Source organism: Triturus cristatus, chromosome 6 (genome assembly GCF_964204655.1).
Source record: "Triturus cristatus chromosome 6, aTriCri1.1, whole genome shotgun sequence".
NCBI classification, from domain to species: domain Eukaryota; kingdom Metazoa; phylum Chordata; class Amphibia; order Caudata; family Salamandridae; genus Triturus; species Triturus cristatus.
Genome location: NC_140589.1, coordinates 768,180,317 through 768,201,333, shown reverse-complemented (window position 1 = coordinate 768,201,333; position 21,017 = coordinate 768,180,317). Strand labels below are relative to the sequence as shown.

At 44.0% G+C, this 21,017-nt stretch overlaps 1 protein-coding gene across 1 annotated transcript in view; it reads left to right on the top strand.

Moving 5' to 3' along the window:
- LOC146817841 (G protein-coupled receptor family C group 6 member A-like) overlaps positions 1–21,017 on the top strand; it is a 358,097-nt gene that overhangs the window by 285,257 nt on the left and 51,823 nt on the right. The gene's annotated exons all lie outside the window — the stretch shown is intronic.

Genomic DNA, 21,017 nt, shown 5'->3' with positions numbered 1-21,017 from the left:
TTGATTTCCAAGCCAAGCTCTCTTCAGAACAGGTTTTTCAGGTCTGGTAAATTGGAAATGCACCAGCAAGATTCCCAGGCATCTTTCTAATAAAAATGCAAAAGTGAACAGGGTAGACTATTTCATTCACTGAAATAGTGTATCTTTGATGATCAGGTTGGAATTACGTGGAGGCTACAGTGAAAGTGCTTATATTTGAAGACTATGAGCATGATTTCAAGATAGGTAAAAATGATACTCTGTCTCAAATGTGCTAGTGTTCCCTATCTGCTAACTCTCTGTCTGCCTGCCTCATTTAGAGATGGGCGCAGCATAAGTTTTCTGTTGACGATGACCCCATAGGCCCAATTGAAGCAAAGCTTCCTCCAACTGCTGGCCAAAGTGGAGACCATCAGAGGAAGGGCATAACACCAACTGCCCTGTTTATGATGGACAGTGTAACATCCTTTTTTTCTGTTCATTGCCTGCCAGGTAAAACCTGACAGTGAGTGACAAAAAATATCAAATAAAGACCCCTGAACACTCCTATGATGTAGGGGTCATTCGTATGTTTCTCTTTCAGAAACCAATCCAAGTCTGAGAATTTTCTTCTGAAGTATAAATAAGTTTAAACGTTTAGAGAACAGCAGACACACTCTGATGGTGGCCGTCCACCAAAACGTTGTACTTTGAAGGCAACCACTGTTAGAGCGGTTCCTTTCAAGATACAGAGATAACCATTGGGCCTACTGTCATCTCTAACTTTGTTGTACGTTAGTCTTCCATTGTGGCCCAGGTAATGTCCTCTGCCAAACTGATGGACAGAGTACTGTACTCCAAAGTATAACATGTGCCCAATATTCTGAAGCTATTTTTATAGGATTATGGAGTGTTAAGTGATAGGGCCAATAAAACATATAAGTTTTGATTTAGAGATTGAGCAGAGGATATTGCATGTCTGACGTGCCATAGGTTAAAAAACAGCAAAGTTTATTTGTTCCTTTGGAAGTAGGTTGTAACTGTATATATATGCTGATTAATGTTCAGAACATAGGCAGCAACTACACAAATAGAGTAGAATCTGGTGGCATATTTACCACTGTCATACAATCTACTTAGTGACATTAAATTCATCATTGTATTCTACATTTGCTCCAAAAGACAGAATTTGCTGCAAATCCTGTATCAAAAATTCTCTTAACTGTAAAGTATTATGGTGCAAAGTAAGTTTTCATGGCAGATTTTACTTTACTACTCACTTTTAAATCAGACCCAAAATACTAATGGCCTGATTTAAGGTTCAACGGGTGGGTTACTCTATCACAAACATGACGGATAGACCGTCTGCTTTATCACAAGTGTATTATATCCAATGGCAATTATAATATAGCGAACAGGATATCCACGTTTCTGACAGAGAAACCCATTCGCTGAGCTCTAAATCAGGTCCTAAGTTTTAATGGATTTGAGAAACCACAAAATATGGGTTTCCAACTCACTTCCAGACCAGTGCAAGTGCATATTGTTCCATTGGTTACAACCCCAATTATCGTTGTTAACTAGTGTTGTAGAAAGTGTGAAACCGGGCAGATGTGGTACTTTGTAAAAAGCCTTGACTGAGCAACCTTTCAATGAAACCCAGAATAATATTACCAGACCACAGGCATTTCATCCAAGGTTCTCTCTGGAGTAAATAGGTTGAGTAAAACAGTGTGTCTGGGAAAACCATGTGGAAAAAATGTGTACAACTGTTTCTGCAAATTATTACCCCTTTCACCGTTGAAAAGGTAAAATAGGGCACAAAAGAGTGACCCGATTTCATTGTGAAAATAATGTTTGCCTTTCCCCTCTTTGTACCTTACAACAGCAGGATCTTTCATAACAAAGTCATAAGTATTTAGTTATGCAAATGGGGGAAATCCAGAGAAAATTTATTTTTCCCTTTTGCTGTCATGACATTTTAATGAGCTGAATTTTACCCACACCTGAAATTACTTGTGACTTGGTATTGGTAACTCATGGGTGCCATTTACTGTACCATCCATAATGAGGGCCTTAGAATTCATTTTAAACTTGCATGGAAATTCCTCAGAATTGGTTGATGACTGTATTCTAACTTTTTTGTCTATTCTATTCTATCATTTTGCTGATGCTTGTCTGTTACCCTTTTGATCATTGTGTTTTATGCTATTCTGGTTATGGACTTTGTTTCACCAGCCGTTTCAGCTTGTACTTTCAGTACACCAGCATTCTCATAGATGAAAGCGTAGCTGAGTCGACTCAGTGTTAGAAAGTCGTACTTTTGACCTGTTCACCCCCATTTTTTGCTGAATGATACTGGTGGTAACTGACTCTGACTGTACCCTGGGCTCTGCTTACAATGCCCAGGGCACGTTCGATGTTTAAAAAGGGACATGTACACATACAATTGGCAATGACAGAGCCTATAAGTCCCTCGTGTGATGAACTGCCCCTTGGGTATATGTCTCCCATTGGTTCACATCTCCATCCCTCCATCTCTGCACCGACATGGAGTCAGCAATTTTTACGACAGGTTGCAAGAGGCACAATGGACTGTTCAGGGCATATGGCGCACATCAGATTAATCTCCAAACCACTCCCTCGCAGGTGTAGACATCCAGTCAAATGATATGAGGGAAGGAAGGAGGAACTTGTGATCAATTCATTAGTCAAACCAGCCATCCATCATTAGGAGCTATTTTTCCCAATTGTCCCCTGAGTCAAACCAGTGAACCACATGTTTGCGCCGCCATGCAGTATAGTTCAATATGCGAAACCTCGAGACCCCCCTGTCCCCAAGTCCTTTCCAGTGTAGAGAGCCCAACAGGTTTATATTTATTCCCCAGGAGGGTTTAAAAGTATTGACTGGGTATCGCATACAGGATGCCCTGAAGCGCACAGGGGCATCACGGCAATATGATCATTTTTGTAATGGCTATTCTGCCCATGAGGGACAAAGGTAGATCTTTACACAATTGGATTGATGCACGAAGCCCCTCCACCACCCTCTCAATATTGAGAGCCATAAACATTGGGGCCATGTGCGCCAATCAGACACTCAAATATCAGACAATGTTTGTCTCCCAGGGGAATCCCACTCTAGAAGTGTCTGAATCAGGATGCCAAATAGTGTCCCCAGTGGGAATAATTTAGACTTATCCGGGTTGACATAGACTCCCAGGAGCTCTCCAAATTTGCACATAACATTAACAGAATTGGCCACGGATATGCCAATTGTCTCAAATATACTAGGGCATCGTCAGCTTAGAGAGAGAAGATGTGGTTGGTCTCCCCTAGCGTTATCATCCATGGATCCATCGCCCTGCACAATCTCTCTGCCAAGTGCTCCATGGCAATAGTAAACAGAAGTGGTAAGAGAGGGCACTCATGCCTGGCTCCTCTATGCAGCCGGAAGAGCTCGAAGACTACCCCATCCGAATGTAACCTGGTGCAAGGGTCAGAATAGAGTAGATGGATCCACCGAATATATCTAGGGCCCAGACCCATTTATCGCAGCACATCCTAGAGATAGTTGCAGTTTAGGAGTCAAATGCTTGTTGATATCGAAAAGTGCCAGTGTGTAGGCATCTTTCTGCAGTTTTGGGGCATGAAATATATGAGAAAGGCATTGTAGATTGTGAAGGATGTTTCGTTTCTGGATGAATACAGACTGATAGGTATGTGCTAAGTCTGGGAACCGGGGAACTAAACGTGCTGCCAGCATGCTACTAAGGAGATTCATTTCTATGTTTAGGAATGATATTGGTCTGTTTACTGAGGTGACCGTCAGGTCTTTGCCTGATTTCGGGATTTTCGACACCAGTACAATTAATGCCCCATGCATCGTTGCCATGAGGCTACCTTTTTGAAGGACCTTCCCGCATACTTACAGAAGTCTGTCGCCTATGGCATTTGGATATCTGTGATAGAACTCAGTGGACAAACCTTCACTGCCCTGAGTTTTTGCAGTTTTAAGATTCCAAATCTCCACCAGAATCTCCTCATGGGTGATTGGGCTATCTAGAGTCTTATTGGCCTCGGGTCGAGACTCAGGAGGAAGCGGTATATCTTGTAAGAATTTCTCGAGTCTCTCCGATGGGACATTTAACTGTTTGCCATATGTATTATGTAAATGGGCATGAAATATATTCTTAATGGCCCTCTGTGTGCAAACCAGGGTTCCTGTGTTGTTGTATAAAGTCAGGATTGGAGACCTGGGGCCCTCTAGTCAGACCAACCTGGCCAACATCGCTCACATCTTACCACCATCCACATGTAGTCTCAGGCGATATGCCATGTAGGTGTGTTTTTCAAGCCTGCACCAGTCTTCCAACAGCTTGGACCTGGCCCCTAGCCAAGCTGTCATTTTGTCCAGGTGGCCAGAGAGCACTGCTTCCAGCTCCCCCATCTCTATTTCATGCGTATCTGCGTAGAGCTCTAATTGACAACGGAGCCCGTAGGTCATTTTAATACAAACCCCCTGTAAACAATTCTTTATTGCTTTCCTGTCTAGGGCCCTGCTACTCACTGAACCCCAGTTCTCAGCAACATAATGTGTCAGTGTCTCATCGACTCCTGCTGTAAATGGGGGGTTGGTCAATGCCTCTGCACCAAGGCACCACAGTGTGATCGCCAGAGCTCAATCCCGAAATTCAACAGGATCTAGCCAAACGGGAGAACTCTGTTACTCTTTGTGTCATCTCAGTAGAGACTAAACACTAGTCTAGTCGACTGTGGGTGCCCACCTCAGGGGTGTAATGTCTATCTCTCCAGATATCGTAAATGTGTAAGTCTTGCATCATCTTTCATAGTGCTTTGGTCACATGGGGTTTTGTGTGGTCTTTGGGAGGCTCCCAATCTAGAGTGCCATCCAGAACACAGTGACAGACCTTCACCAGCATGACGTCAGCATCGAGGTATGGCGGTGCAGAAGTCGTGACACCTGCATAAAAGTCTGGGCAGTCAATATTTGGTGCATACAGATTTATAAGGTATATTTCCCAGCCATCCAGTGTCCTATGTAAGATTATGTATAGGCACTCTGGGTCCACAACATGATTCCCATGGTAGAAAGAGACTCCTGGGGCCACTTATATAAGCACTCCACTGGCATACCCTGAATAATAGGTGGCAGTTTTCTGCCGCTAAAGCGGCGATAATTTTATCGCCTGTCTTGATAATATGCCCCCAAATCGGTTATAATCTTAACACCGCTCCCCATTCATCAGTCATGCATGGGTAAGAGGTAGAGCACGTCACCACCAACCAACACAATTTTGAAAATAATGCCACCACAGACATGCTGATGTCTATAGCAGCTTAAATCAAACCATTCACATAAACGGGGAGACATTAACATTTTCTTACAAGTCTTCTTAAAAGTCTCGGTTTAGCTGCAAGAGTCCCCCAGCACCTGGATGAGTCTGTTGAGGCAGGTGTGTAGGCAAGAGTCTATGGAAGGAGGCAGAGACAGGGACACAGGTCTGGTGGCAGTACTAAGGACACCCTGCGGTTTAACTATTCTTTTCGCTCTTGTAAGCATGTGTAGATGTCTTGCCAGTCCTCACCTGCATATGTATCAGTGCTGAACATTTTGAGCTTGTGGTGCCCTTAGGTGCTGGGTGGTTGTTTCAGGGCACTGTTATAGCAGTAGTTGTCTGACTACCCCATGCATCAGAAGTTGCAGTTGTGGATCTAGCAGAAGCTGATCCTGGTCATCCCAAATTGGAAGTTGTTTTTTAAGTGGTTTATTGTAGAGAACGACACAGACTTGCAGCACATGTCTTGTCTTCAGTAATTCATCTTGGATCCTGCATATGTGTAGAATTTGAGACTCTTATTTATATTTCAGTAAGCACTCACTAGTAGATTGAGTCCTGATGTCTGCAGTGATGCATCCCCTCTGTACCCTGTTTGATAAGCTGCGATAGGGTGTTAGCCATTTCTTCAGAGGGTATGTGCTGTGACCTGTGTGTGAACGTGGGGCTCATGTTTAATGAGAATATTCTATAGAGGATCAGTGTGGTGATCTACGTGCCTTTGCATTCTTTGTGCACTTACATGGTATCTTGGAGAGAAGCATTTCGGATATATTGAGATTTGTTGGGCCCATCACATTTAAATTGTATGTTGATGACGATGTATCATTTGTGACTGAAGATGAAGGGTTGCCTGTAATGTTTCTTCTTGGTGTCCAGAGCAAGGAAACATATTCTACCAAATGAAGCATGCACAGATCAGTTACTTTTCATTATGCCTTATACACAGCTGGTTGTGGGATACCAATCATCTTATTGGTGACTCTTTGTAGAAAACTAGCCAGTCAGTAGGGGAATACTGGTGTGTGTGGGGCTAAGGGGAATCATTATTCCCCAGACCGTGTGCTTTTTAAAGGCTCTATACTTGTTCCGCTAGATTTGTTTCCAAAGTTTAAAGCAAGTCTTTCATATCTATTAATGAAAAAAGCATATATGAGAAGTTGGCCTGTTGTGTGCTGTCCACTAATTAAAATGGGCACCTTGCACCAGTCCAAAGTACCCTTATGGTGATTTAAGAGGTCACAGATAACCTTAGAAAGCTATCCAAGTGGTAGCTGTGGAGAGCAGCCTTCAGGCTTAGTCTTGAAGGAATGTTAAGCAGCTTGTTTTACCAGAATCAACCTTAATGCATTCGTTAAATGAAAGGAGAAGTACACAGTAGTTATAAAAATATGTATTTATTATTATGACACCTTAAATACCTCACAGTATCTGCTACATGCAGATAAACGCAAAGCACACAATACTGTGGCACAGAAACAAACGCACTAATAAACAGTGGGCTCCAGGGGGATTCTAAAATAGTGGTATAAGGACCATGACTCGAGTCAAGATAGTGTCTGGAGGTTGTAGAATCACTGAGACCCCAAGGAACCACCCAAGGTGAGTAAGTAGGGACCTCACGTAGGACAGGTGCAGTGTGAGAACACGACTGCGGCCTACGTACAATTCAGTGGGAGAGTCGCGGTTGCAGTTTTAGTGTTTAAGAACCCTTCCCAGTGGATTACGAGGAAACCCTTTGGAAATTAGATGGTTGAAGAGTCATCCCACACATGGATCCTGAAGTACCAGAGTTACCTATCCCAGGGAAGCAGGGTGCATAGGGTCGAAGTGGCGTCGGAAACCGCTGTCGTTCTCAATGGGAGGCTTCAAAGAAATGCCACTGCTGGAAAGAAGAAAAGTGTCCAGTGGAACCCATAGGTGGAGTCTTGAAGGAAGTAACCTGAAAGCATAGGGGACAGAGCCTGGGTCACTCAGGAGTGACCAGGGGCATGGTAGACAAATGCCCACCAATGTCGGGTGCTTCAGGTGTGAAGAAGGAGACCTTGACTCTGCAGCCAAGGGGACCAGGAGATGTCGAAGACAACCAGGAGCCAGATATGAGCTGTCCCACAAAGGATGTCAAGTACTGAGGGGTTGTTGTACAGCGGGAGCACCAACAAGTCTTGGCAGCAGCAACGCGCAAAGAAGGTCTAGGAAGGTCACGGTCTGGCCCAGCCAGGACTAGGCAAGTCACCACAGCAAGGGGAGTCATGGCAGGCCTGGGGCAACCAAGGGAAACCAAGAAAATCAGTGTTGTCCCTCAAATGGACCCACAGGCCAAAGGCACAGGAGTCGCGTTGGGATCTCTAGCAGTTTCACAAAACAACAACTTGAAGGTCACAGAGTGCGAGGCCAAAGTCCTTTGTGCAAAATGTGCACAGAGGTTGGGGCTATTGATAGCCCAATGCACTTAGTTGGGGAATGCCAATAAGCATATGCAATTGCAAACGTACGCAGTGCACAGGGGTTCGGGTTATGCGGTCCCCACGAGGTATACTGGCCTCAAACTCAGTGTGAGGGCAGCTCAACCTCAAGAAACATAGGAACTCATCTCCTGTGTTGCTGGAGCCTTGAGAGTCCACAGGAGCTCAGGATCAGCAGACCGGTCAGTTGCCTGTAAATGCAGGGGAGTGACTCCTTCACCCCAAGGGAGATACTTCAGATATCCTTGATACTCCACAGGTCCCGCATGGAGCATGACTGGTGCACGGGCACAGACGATGTTTTGGACGGAGAGGGAGACAAGGTCGGGCCCAGTCAAAGTCCAGCAAAGTCCAGAATGTCCAGACGGTCGAAGTTCAGTGGTTTCTTGATCAGAATCTAGTCCACATCGAATCTAGGGACCTACAGCCATGTAAGCCCTTTAGTACCCATGGGAGAGGGGCAGACACATTCAGGGGAGGGTCTGGAAAGAGGGGAGGATACTCCCCTGTCCTTTGTCCAGTTTTGCACCAGAGCAGGAGCCAACGGCTCCCAGGACTGTTTTAACGGTTCTATGCGTAGGGCACCGAGTGTGCTCCAGATGCAGACTTTAAGGCACTTTGGAAGTGCACCCACCCAGCCCCAATACACTAAATCCTGTGTGGGAGGTGGTCCCAACTCCCTGTGACAGGATGCCTATTGTCCTGCCTTCCCCTGTTAGAGCTTGGCTCAGCAGCAGGAGGGCAGAAATGTGTCTCTGTTCAGCAGCAACCATTTTGTGCTGCCTGGATCGAGAAGGCAGGTACCAGAAAGACAAGTGACCCCACGAAGCTCGCTTCAGAAGGGTGTAATGATACCTCCCACACTGGTTACCGGTGTGGAGGTATGATTTCAAGGTGTTTGATACCAAACACAACATGTTTTGTTTCAGTCATTTTCGAGATAGCATTTACCGCAAGGATATAATGCACCTCTACCTATATGTCTGGCTGTGTCACAGACACCCCGGGAGAATGGTCTCTGAAGGCTGCAGAGGGGCTCTGCTCATGCAGGGGCTCCCTCTCATGTAAAACCCAACACCCTGCATTCAGAATTGTCAAGGCCTGCTATAGGGGTGACATAAGTTTTAAGTGTAGTGACCTTCTAGATATAGTAAACCTAGTAGTTCACTCCACAGTCCTTCCACATTGCAGTGATATAACTTGACATGAAGTTGGTACCTCTGTCAGTTAAGACCTCCTTAGGGAAACCCACTCTAGAAAAAAATCCTAGGACGGCCCTGGTCACCACAGGGGCTGTGGTGGTTCTAATGAGTATAGCATCTGGATACTAGTGGCATGGTCCACCACCACTAGAATATAACTGTGTCCAGATGCAGTTGGAGGGTTCATGGGACCAATTATTTTAATCCCAACCCTCTCAAAGGGAACCCCCACCACAGGTAGTGGTATTAGGGGGGGCCTTTGTGGTACCACCTGACTTACCCCTGGCTTGACAGGGGGTACAGGAGCGACAAAACTCCTTTGTGTCCTCTGACATATGAGGCCAATGAAAGTGAGGGACAAGCCTGTCCCAAGTCTTACTTTGGCCTAGGTGTCCTGCTAAGAGAATGTCATGTGCCAAGGTAACTAGGAAGTCCCTAAACTTCAGAGGTATGACCAACCTCCTGGTGGCACCAGGCTTGTGGTCTCTACCCTCTGAGTAAAGGAGTCCCTCATCCCAATAGATCCTGTGGGATCCACTGACACTCCTAGCAGCCTCAGTAGCAGCTTGTTGTCTGAGGAGTTCAAGAGAGGGGCAGGTTGGCTGCTCCTGACTCAGATCTGCCCTGGAAGGGCCTCCTGTCCCCAAGAACCCAACCTGATCAGGATCCAGTTCATCTGGGACAGGTCCTTCACAGGGACTGAGATCATCTCCCTCAAGAGACTGCTCCTCTCTCTGAGCCTGGGGGGTAGACACAGCCTTATCCCTCCTGCTCCTTCTCTTTGATGGCATCTGGTCCATCTTTTCAGAATCCAGGGCCTGTTCAGTAGACATCAGTTTGGCCTTTGACCTGGTCACAGCAAACACATCTGCAGAGATGCCCAGCATTGCTGCATGAGTCCAGGCTGAAGTTTCCAAATCATTGCCCAACAAGCATCCTACTGGAAGGTCTGAGCTAACCACAGCTTTCTTTGGGCCAGTAACCCCTACCCAGCTGAAATTAACAAGGAATGATCAGTCCTGACATTGTTAGCATTGGTCACTTGGTACATCTCAGCAAGTATGATCTAGTCAGGGTCCACAAGATCTTTTTTCACCATAGTGACACCTGCGCCTGTGTGTATGCCATGGCCTCCTTACCATTAATCAAAGGCCTGTTGCCTGTATTTGCCCAGGTTACTGGGACTGACAAATAAGGTGGCAATATCCATGCCACCATTACAGACAAGTACAGCCTGAGCTTGAGTTCTGATTAGGCCAGAACCCATCTCAGAGCCCAATGTTAACCCTACTGTTCCCTTGTTCCATGTACCACCACTTGAAACTGTACTAGGGGGAGCAGTTGCCTTATGGGCAGTGGTGGTTGGAGTTGAATCCCTGGCCTTTGGACAATTTGCATCATTTGTCCAATGGGTCTTTTCTTTACATAAGTAACACTAAGGTTTCTTTTTGCCTTTTTCTTTGTTAGATTGTGACCCCCCCCCCCAAATGCAGGTGTTTGGGGCCCTGATGAAGACTTGTCATCTTTACCCCTGTCCCCACCCTTGTCTGAAGTTTTGGAATCTTGCTTCTTTTAGTCACCACCATGGTTCTGGTTGTTCTGCTTCACCCTGGTTCTAACCCACTTATCTGCCTTCTTTCCCAATTCTTAGGGAGCAGTCAGGTCAGAGTCATCCAGGTATTGATGCAACAACTGATTTTAGCAATTATTTAGGATCTCCTCCCTCATAATCAAATTGTACAATCCCTTAAATCATTTACTTTGCTGCGAAGCAACCAGTCTTCCAGAGTCTTAATGGCACTATCCATGAAGTCTTCCCAGTCCTGATTCTGTGCCTTCTGGGTGTCTCTGAACATAATCCTATACTGTTAAGGTGGTTAAGCCAAACCCATCAATGAGACCACTCTTCAGCACTGAGTAATTGCCAGCATCCTCTTCTCTAACCGTGAGGAGCTTATCTCTACCTTTGTCAGCAAAAGAGAGCCACAAGAAAGCTGCCCACTGCTCTAGAGGGACCCTCTGAACTTTACAGGCCCTCTCTAAAGCAGTTATCCAATTATGGATGTCATGCCAACATGGTAGGGAGGGACAATCTTGCTCAGGTTCCTATTGTCAAAAGAATGTTCTTTAACTCTAGGGACACTGTTGCTGCCCCCATGGGACTCTAATCCCAATCTTTTTCTAGCCCTCTGGACTTCTAAGGACTCTATGTCCAGGACCAATTGCTGTTGCCTGAGCCTAAGCTTTGCTTTCTCAAGTTCCAGAAATTGGTACTCACTGTCATAAGAGTGGTCCCTTTTGCTAGATACAGAGGTCCCTACATACTGTCCTTAGTGATGTGACTCTGCAGAGGGAGATCTAGATCTCCCTGGTAAACTCTACACTCTTCCAGGAGGAGTGAAGAGGGGGCCATTTTGGCCTTCTTCAGCATCTCCCTGAAGATCTGAGTTGTCCAGGTGAGACCCATCTTGGTCCTCCTGACCAGGGTTTGAGTCTAGGTAATAGAAGGTTTTACCTCCTGACCTGTCTTCTTTCTCTGTCCCACCAACTCTATCCTGTTCATCTGACCCAGGGGTCTTCCTAAGGTCATCTAACAGTAATACCTCAATGAGGCGTTGAGTGTTGGCACTTCTACCTGTCTTCAGCTTTCTAAAGGCACACAGGGCTTTTAATTCTTGGAATGAAAGCTTACTGTATCTAGAAGGCAGGGAGCCACTGGTGGCTTCTCCTTTAGTAGACATACTAAGTGTGGTGTGGTGTGTGCACCTACCTAACCTAGTGGGAAACTAAACTCTCTTAGGTTGGAGAAAGGGTGTGCTAGACCCTTAACTTACCCAACCCCAAGTTCAGTAGAACTTACTTATCTAAGCTAGTATTATATGTACCTAGTACTTAGTGGTTTCAATTAATCAATACAAAGATTTTTCTGGTAGAACAATGCAAGCTTGAATCCCAACCGCTGCACACCAATGTGAGAAGTTGGCCTGGTATATGTTGTCCACTAATTAAAGTGGGCACCTTGCAACAGTCCAAAAAACCCTAATGGTGATTTAAAAGGTCAAAGATAACCTTAGAAAACTATCCAGGGAAATGAAGTTACTTGCGAGAGGCAAGATGGCGGCGGCGTGACCAGTCGGGCATGCACCTCTCTGTGAGCTCTGCCTGGTGAGCAGATTTGTCGGCCCAGGTCTAGGATATGAGAGTTGAAAAGATGAGACTGGAGCCAGCCCGTGATTTATGACCTATATTCTTTTGGAGAAACAATCAGCGTTTTGGATAACACAAATTGAATTGAATAGAAAGAGTCTGCCCTGGGTAGCGAGTTCCGAAGCTCTGATGCTCTGATGCTCCGGTCCGGTGCGGTATGCTGCTACGATGCGCTACGATGCACTAAAGAGCTCAGGGACAAGACGTTGGCAGAGTTGATCGGAAAGCCGGAGATTGGGATTGGGTTGTAGCTGGCTAAGATTAGTCAGTGGAAACATTTAGCCCAAGCTGGGTGCGGAGCCCACGGAGCTCGTGGAGATCGTGTAGCTCGTGGAGGGCCATGAAGGCCGTGAAAAAAAAAACGTGGGAGCTGCCGTGGAGCTGTAGTGCTGGAGCAGTGAAGCAGTGGAGCGGTGAATAGAGCTGAGGATAAAGCACAACTACATCCGGCGGACTGCTATCGAGGTTATCGTCTAGAGGGGTGAGGAGTGTAACAGTGAAGACCCCGGATCTGGCGCTGACCCTTCGAAGGCGTAAGTTTGACGAGATATTGGGACACTGACATTTACTCCAGGGTGGCGCCGATGGTGCTTTGATTTTGTGAGACTTTTATGAAATTCTTTGCGAGACTTTTTGGACAGACGGGGTGCTATGGAGAATTGCTAGCGAGCATATATACGCATATATACGCACACACGCACGCCCAGCCGCATAAACTTAAAACATAAAACACTAAGAGTCACTGAAAGACAGCCAAAGTATTATTCAATTATATTCAATTATCAATCAAACTCTAGCATCTCTTATACCTTTCCCTGCTCTTCTGTCACTCTGATACTCTGATACAGCTCGTCAAAAATTCTCCATCCTGCACAGCATCAACCCCGAAGCTCCTGTTCAACTAAAGCATCCTTCGTGTCATCGGCTAACGCGGAAGTGAGCCTTCTTAATACACGCTGATGACTCACGTCACTCTCACGCTGCTCTCTGTTACTAGGGTAACAGAATGGTGTGTACATGTGGATAGGAGCCTGGAACAGGAACGAGCGGCTACAGCTGAGGTTGCAGTCGAGAGAGCTGGCGGGGGGGGGGCGAGATAAACAGAGATAAACAGGAAAAACAGGGGGAAAAAAAATGGAGACAGGGCAACCAAGGGACCTAGAGTCTTGGAGTGCCTGAGAGGGTGAGAGAGGGCAGTAGAGTGCAGTTAGATGCAGCGTTGGAATAGTCCTGAACATAAACACATCCATACAAAATTACAAATAAAGCAATATTATCACAGGAATAGTGATATTAGTGATATTATTATACAAGTGCAGATTTCTATCACATGCTCATATGTATACTCCTCAAGTAACTGTTGGAACCTATATACTATTATAATCCCTATAGAAGAGGCTTTACAAAGGGTGATACATAATCAGTTACAGGAGCTGACGCAACAACTGATGCAACAACTCCCACAACTCCCACAACTCCAAGAATTCCAGCCAAATCTAGGGAAACTAGTGCTTCTTCAAGTATTACAGGCACTATAGGCACTACAGGCACTTCAAGCACTCATTATAGTATCATTATTGATTACTGATATGGCGGCCCGGGGCGAGGAATTTGTAAGAGAATTGGAAGGTGCTCTGACCACAGAAGCTATATTATCACAACAACAAGAACAAACCCAACGTAATGGAACCGAAAACGGAAAAGAAGCTGCAAGTGGTGGGAGAAGACCAATTATAATTGATGAACAGGGGGAACATGGAGAACAGAATCTTAGATGTCCAGAAGTTTCAGAGATTCCAGAAAGGCTGGAGAGTATTCAAAGCACAATGAATCCACAAGACTCACCGAAAAATGTTGAAGTGCAGAGACGACCCGAAACTAGAGGTTTCAAAGCCAAGGAGAACGAAGAAGGAAAACTTGAGGGTAAAGAAAGAGCATTAAAAAAAAGACAAGAATAAAAACAAAAACATGGATAAGAAGCAGAATAAAGGAAAAGAGAAAGACAACGAGATGGAGCAGGAGAAAGAAAGGGAGGAGGTGAAAGAAAGCAAGATTGGGAGCGGGGGTAGAAAAGAAAAGGAGAAAGAGAGAGAGAGAGAAAAAGAATTGGGAAACAACGATAACAATGATAGCAACAAAAACCTAGAATTAATGGCAAAAAAAGTAAAAAGACTACAAACAATTACAAATTTAAAAGCTGCGACAAAAATTACTGGACTGCAGGATCTTTCTCAGCCTAGGATCTTCAATATATTCAGTCCACTGACCAGAGAAGCAACGAGTGAATTAGTGAAAACGGATAAACAATATGCTATGCAGGAAAGTGATGGGAAACAACCCACTGCTACGAGTAGAAATTACGGTGATGATTCTGGATTCCTTCTAACACGGCCCATTATAAATGAAAAGTCTATGCGAGTTACGGACTCTGGTACCCAGCTCCATGACCAGTCATATGACTTAACCCGGAGAAACTCAGGGGCTAAAGCAGACAGAACACGAACACCGAAAAAGGATCAAACAGATCAAACAGAAAAAATTAATCCAATCAAACACAATGAAAATACATCTCACACTCTGAAAGAAAATGTGGCCGACAACCCACTATCCCTCTCACTCCAGTTACCAACACCAGACAGGGAGAAACCTACTCCACTTGGAAACGACGCACTCTCCGAAGAGTCGGATTCAGACCCATATGAAACAGGCTTGTCTATCTCTAGTGAATCCTGCAAGACAACCGATACAAGTGAAGACCAAATTTCGGATTCCGGTAGCTCAGATTGCTCGGATTTTTTAGAATCGGATAAACCAACTACTTCTGGGCAAGGTTTGAACTCAAAGCCAAGACTTGAAAAAAGGTGGGCGAAATTAAAAAAACAGGGTCAAGTCATAAATAAAGAAACCACTGAGTTGGTGAGCAACCTGGAACAACCTGGCACAAGAACTAAACTTGTTCGAAAAAGCCCCAATATTAAATCAAAGAGGAGATCAGAACATAAACAACTTTATGAAAACCAACAGCAAACTGGCCATAGTACTTATACAAGCTTATTGGCAGAACCCTCATTAGCCGCAGTGCTAAGTTCCATCAAGAGTCTCAATCAAGATACAAAAATGGATAGTCAAAGGAACCATTCTGCTATCCAAAACCACAGGGAGCAATTCAAAAATTAGATAAAACCTGCACTGAAATTTGTGAGAGAATGGCTACAATAGAAGTACGTACTGAAAACCTTGAGTCCGATGTTGCTCAGCTTCAAAAACATGAAAAAAATCAAGAGGCAGTTATAAAAGAACTACTGATAAAGATCGAAGACCAAGAAAATCGATCCAGAAGAAATAACTTGCGCTTTCTTGGAATTCCTGAAGGCAAAGAGGACAACGATCCAAGGGGCTTTATGATAAATCTTCTGAAAACTGCCTTCCCGGAACTACAAATTTGGGAAATAGAAAAAGAAATTCAACGTGTCCACCGATTTCCTTTGATGCTCCCTAAACATCTGCATAAGCCTCCTCAATATCCAAGGGCCATTCTGGTTTACTTCGGAAATTTTCTTTTACGAGAAGCTATCTACGATCTGGCAAGACCTACAAAAAAAAGAGAATACAAGGGCTTCTCATTCTTTACTAGACCAGACTATGCTCACGCGACCGTCGAGCGAAGATGGAGGCTGCGACAATTAATCACCCCTTTTGAACAATCTGGGGCAGCTGTTTTTCTGCAAAATCCGGCACGGCTGAAAATAATCCACAATGGCATAACGAGAAGCTTCATAAGCGAAATTCAAGCAGAGGTCTACTTAAAAGAAATAACTAAAACAGGAAAAGGATATAATGACAAATAGTCTCAAACTTTTTATCAACAAAGAAAACTACAATCAAAACCTGGAAACTTGACTATAAGGCTTATACCAATCTTACCGGGCCCTCACACAGAGAGTTTTGATGCGCGCTGATCTAGCTGACGCACACACTTGGGTACATGCTGACCCAGGACGCCTCATTGGGTGGTAAGGGGGGGGAGGAGGGTGGGGACCATGGGAGACGAGGGGTTTTGGGGAGGAGGGGTAAGTGGACCAAGGCCTAACCAAGAGTAGAATGTAATGCTCCACAAACAGGGGAAAAAATAGAGACCAAGCTATATGGTAAACAAGAGGGCATATCTACAGAAATACGGAAATATATCTTTAATGAATAGGATAAGAATTATTTCTTTGAATATATGCGGCCTAAATGATCTAAAAAAAAGACAAAAAGTTGCTATCGGCTTACAAACAATGGAACCAAATATTATATGCCTACAAGAAACCCACATTGAAGGTGGACAACTATATATCTTAAAAACGCTAGGGTATAAACTGATAATCGCTTCTACACAACCTACTAGAACTAAAGGGGTTGCAATTTTAGCTAAAGGGGGAGATCTTCAATTTACAAAGTCAATTTCCGACAAATTTGATAGATGGGCCATTGTGGAATGTTTATATAATAATGGGGAAAATAAGATGACTATCTGTACTGTATATGGCAATGTAGGTGATGACCCTGAAGCCTTGAACTACATTACTAACGAATTGGTACATTGGCCATTGCCCTTAATTATTTGTGGTGATTTTAATTTAAACCTTCCGGGGCAATGGTCAACAAATCCGACATTTATTTATCAAGGGAGAAAACCTAGGGTCTTCAGGGCATTTAAGGAGTTGTGTTCACTGCATGGGTTGATTGATACTTGGCATATGAATCATCCAGATGATCATTGATATACTTTTTATTCCTTCCCCCACTCACGCCATGCACGCCTTGACTATTTCCTCATCTCTAATTCCTTGCAGAATAGGTGCACAATCAATAAACTACCTAGGATACTCTCTGATCACAACCCGTTAGCACTTAATCTGGTATGTAATAGAAGCACCCCCACACGGAGGAGTTGGACATTTGAAAGGGCTTTTCTAAAGAACGAGGGCTATAATAACCATATGAGGGATTGGATCTTGGCTTTCTTGGAAGTAAATATCGGTAGTGCTCCGATAGAGATAGTGTGGGACGCATTGAAAGCTGGGATTAGAGGAGAAACTCTCCAGTTCTCTGTTAGGTCCAACCGAGAAGGAAAGGCTCAACTCGATAGATTACAACAGAACCTGAATATGACAGAGGCGGAATTAGCTAAAGCAGCACTAAATGGCCAGGTAACTGATGAATTAGAACGGGTGACTGTGGCAAGAAATCGGATATTGGAAGTGTTTATTGAGAAAGCTATTAGTAAAGCTACGATCTATAAAAAAAAAACGTATGAACTTAGCGAACAAGTCGGACACCATGTAGCTGTTCGCACAAGAGAAGAACAGATATTTAATACAGTAAAGAGTATTAAAGACTTAGATGGAGGGGTAAGAACGGAAGCCTCTGAGATTAGAAGGGCGTTTGAGAGATTCTATGAAGATTTATATAAAGAGCCTAATAGAGAACTGGAGATCATGGATCAATATTTGGAGCAATATGAAGGATTTTCCCTTAAAGAGGAGGAACAGGCTAATCTAAATAGATCCCCTACGTGGGAGGAAATTCAGATGGCACTGAAATCATTAGCTAATGGAAAAGCTGCTGGGATAGATAGAATCCCTTCAGAATTTTATGCAAAATTTGCAATACAGCTCAGAATAATTATGCTTGAATTGTTTAGTTCCATTTTTAGTGGCGGTAAGTCACCTCCCTCATGGTCTACAGCGAAAATGATGGTTTTTCCCCCAAAAAATAAAGACCCCATAGAAATGGGTTCTTATAGACCAATCACACTAATAAACGGGGACTCGAAAATTTACTCAAAAGTACTGGCCGCCCGATTAGCCCCTATTATCCATAATATAGTGTCTCCTCGTCAACACGGGTTTATCCCAGGGAGATCAACATCGGACCATGTTCAACGGGTGATATTGCTTTTTGATTTCGCAGGGAAAACAGGAGACCCTATGGCTTTAATACTATTTGATGCAGAAAAAGCCTTTGATAGGGTCTCCTGGAGGTTCCTTTGGGAAATGATGGCTAGGAGTGGACTTACATTACAATTTATTAAAGCCATGCAAGGACTATATGTAGACCCAGGAGCCAGCGTTATCATCAATGGGACACTCTCAGAGAGATTTAAGATTACTAGGGGAACGAGACAGGGGTGCCCATGCTCTCCCCTGCTATTTGCAGTTTATATAGATGTGTTCATACGGAAATTAGAAAATCATCCATTAGTGACTCCGATAAAGGCATTTAATATTGATACAAAAATTCTAGCGTACGCCGACGATATAGCCATAGTCACCTGTAATCCTACCCAAGCAATGGCAGCAATAGAAGAGGAAGCGAATAGCTTTGGTAAGATCTCTGGATATAAGTTGAACTCAACTAAAACACAGATAGTCATTAATGACAAGCTCAAGATGGATGACTATAGAGTAACGGAACATGCTATCTATCTAGGAGTTGATATAACTGCAAGCATAGATAATATAGTGAGCTTAAACTTAGACCCACTAATTAAACATACTAAGAAAGAACTAACTCAACTTGACAACCTACATCTTACTATTGGCGGGAGATGCAACGTTGTCAAAATGCTATTTTTACCTAGATTCCTGTACCTCTTTCGCACAATATGCCTGGAGTTCACTCCCCAACAGTTTAAAAACATAAGAACATCTTTTCCAGATTTATTTGGGGTTATAAGAGACCTCGCCGAGCTCTTAAATGGCTTATGCTGCCCAAAGAAAGAGGCGGACTCGGAATGCCAAATTTTAGGTTATACTATTGGGCTACGGTAATAAGATATAGTATCGTGCTTTTATCAATAGAAGAGGGTCACAACTCCGATAGGATCACTCCACAAGAATTGATCCTAGGGGCAGGCTGCGAGGGTTGTCTTTGGCGACACATGAACGACAACTATTTTAAGAAAGTAAAACTCAAGACCATCTCCAATATATATAAAGTTTGGATTAATGTAAGAAAACTGCTAGGACTGGCCGTTTTTCATGCTATACCCCAATTAATCTTAATTGTGAGCTACCCGCACTATTCCACGACACTTGTATGTCGAGATGGATCGAGAATGGCATCCACCAATTAGGTTGTTTTTATAACTCTAGAGGCCTAAAAACTTTTTCCGACCTCCAGTCTGAATATTCCATCAACCATAGGGAGTTTTTTAAATATCTACAGATCAGGGATTTTTTGCAAAAAAAACCAGGGGGACGTGACAAATTTCAAAATAATATCGTACTAGATACTATGGGGCAGATTTATGAGGCCCGTTGCGCCATCGGTACGTCACTTATTGTGATGTTCCGTGGCGCAGAAGCCTGCGTGATATTTATCAGGCAGCACTGAGCCACATTTTTTGGCTTAATGCTGCCTCATAAATATCAGTCCCTTTAACGCAATGTTCTGCGTTAAAGGGGCGTGCAATGGGTGTTGCTGGGGGCGTTCCCAGCAACACCCATGGCCTTTTGACACTGCCCCAGATTTACGAGAAATCGTAAATCTGAGGCAGCGCCAAAAGCTTCCGCCTCCCCAGGGGAGGCGTAAGGGAGGCACAACGGGGAGAAATATCTTTATCTCTCTTCGTTTTTCCTTTTTCTATGTGTGCTGCATTCTGCAGCACCCATACAAAGAGGAAAAACCTCTTCATCTCCGCAACGCAGGCACCCTTGCACCATGGTGCAGAGGTGCCTGCGTTGGTGCAGGCAGCCCATTGTGCGCCGGTGCAGTGGAAAAGGACAGGAATGCGCCGCATTTTATTGATACGGCGCATCCCTGCCCTTTTCTTTTGCCGTAGGGAAGCGCAGCAGGAAGGCCTGCTGCGCTTCCCTACGGCAAAACCTCATAAACCTGCCCCTTAATGTAGACCAAATACCCCTAAAATAGGGGTAATTTATAAACTTCTTAGGGATAAGCTCTCTGATGACTTGGGAAAACATCTCATGAAGGGGCAGACCTCTCTTGCAATCCAACCGAATATTCCTTTGCGAGCATATGAATTATCACAAGTGTGTTTAATTTTTTTTCCCTTTATTATACACCATATAAGATTGCAAAATGGACAGTAGGAAAGGGAACAACCTGTCCACGTTGCTCGATGGGAGCTGCCGACATGATTCATATGTTTGCCTCATGCGACAAACTATCAGGTTTGATAAAAGAAATCTCTGACTTCCTTTCAGAAATTCTCCAAGGTAATATATTTATCACTCGGGAGGAAATTGTGTTAGGAGTATCTAATAAGCAAAGACCTAATCATATGCAGGGCCTTATTTTTGTAGCCATGGCTGTCCTCCGACTCTGTATAGCTTCAGCGTGGCTGGATGCTACTTCACCGGCTTTTGCACAATGGAGAACTAGATTCCTAGCAATTTGTACCCTGGAAGTAGCCATATATAAAACTAAAGGGAGGAGAAAAAAGAGAATAGGGATGCAGATCTGGGGTCCGCTCTTGCATTGGCAATTAGAGCACACCTAAAATGCTTGGTCTTCAATATGGTCCTATTTGGGAGAATATTCATTGTAATTATACAGATTTTGATGAAATATGCTGTATTATCTTGCAGATTTACCGAATTGTTTTTTTCCGCTCTTGTGGATGGGTATGATGTGAAGTAACACCTTGGTCCAAGGGGAGGGTGGGGGGTTTATGTAAATATTATATAATTTTGAGAAAATGGTTAATAAAAATCATTTAAAAAAAAAAAAAAGAAAGCTATCAGTCAGTCAGTCAATTATCTTTATTCGATTATTGAAAATCATAAAAGAACGAGCAAGAAAATACATAACAA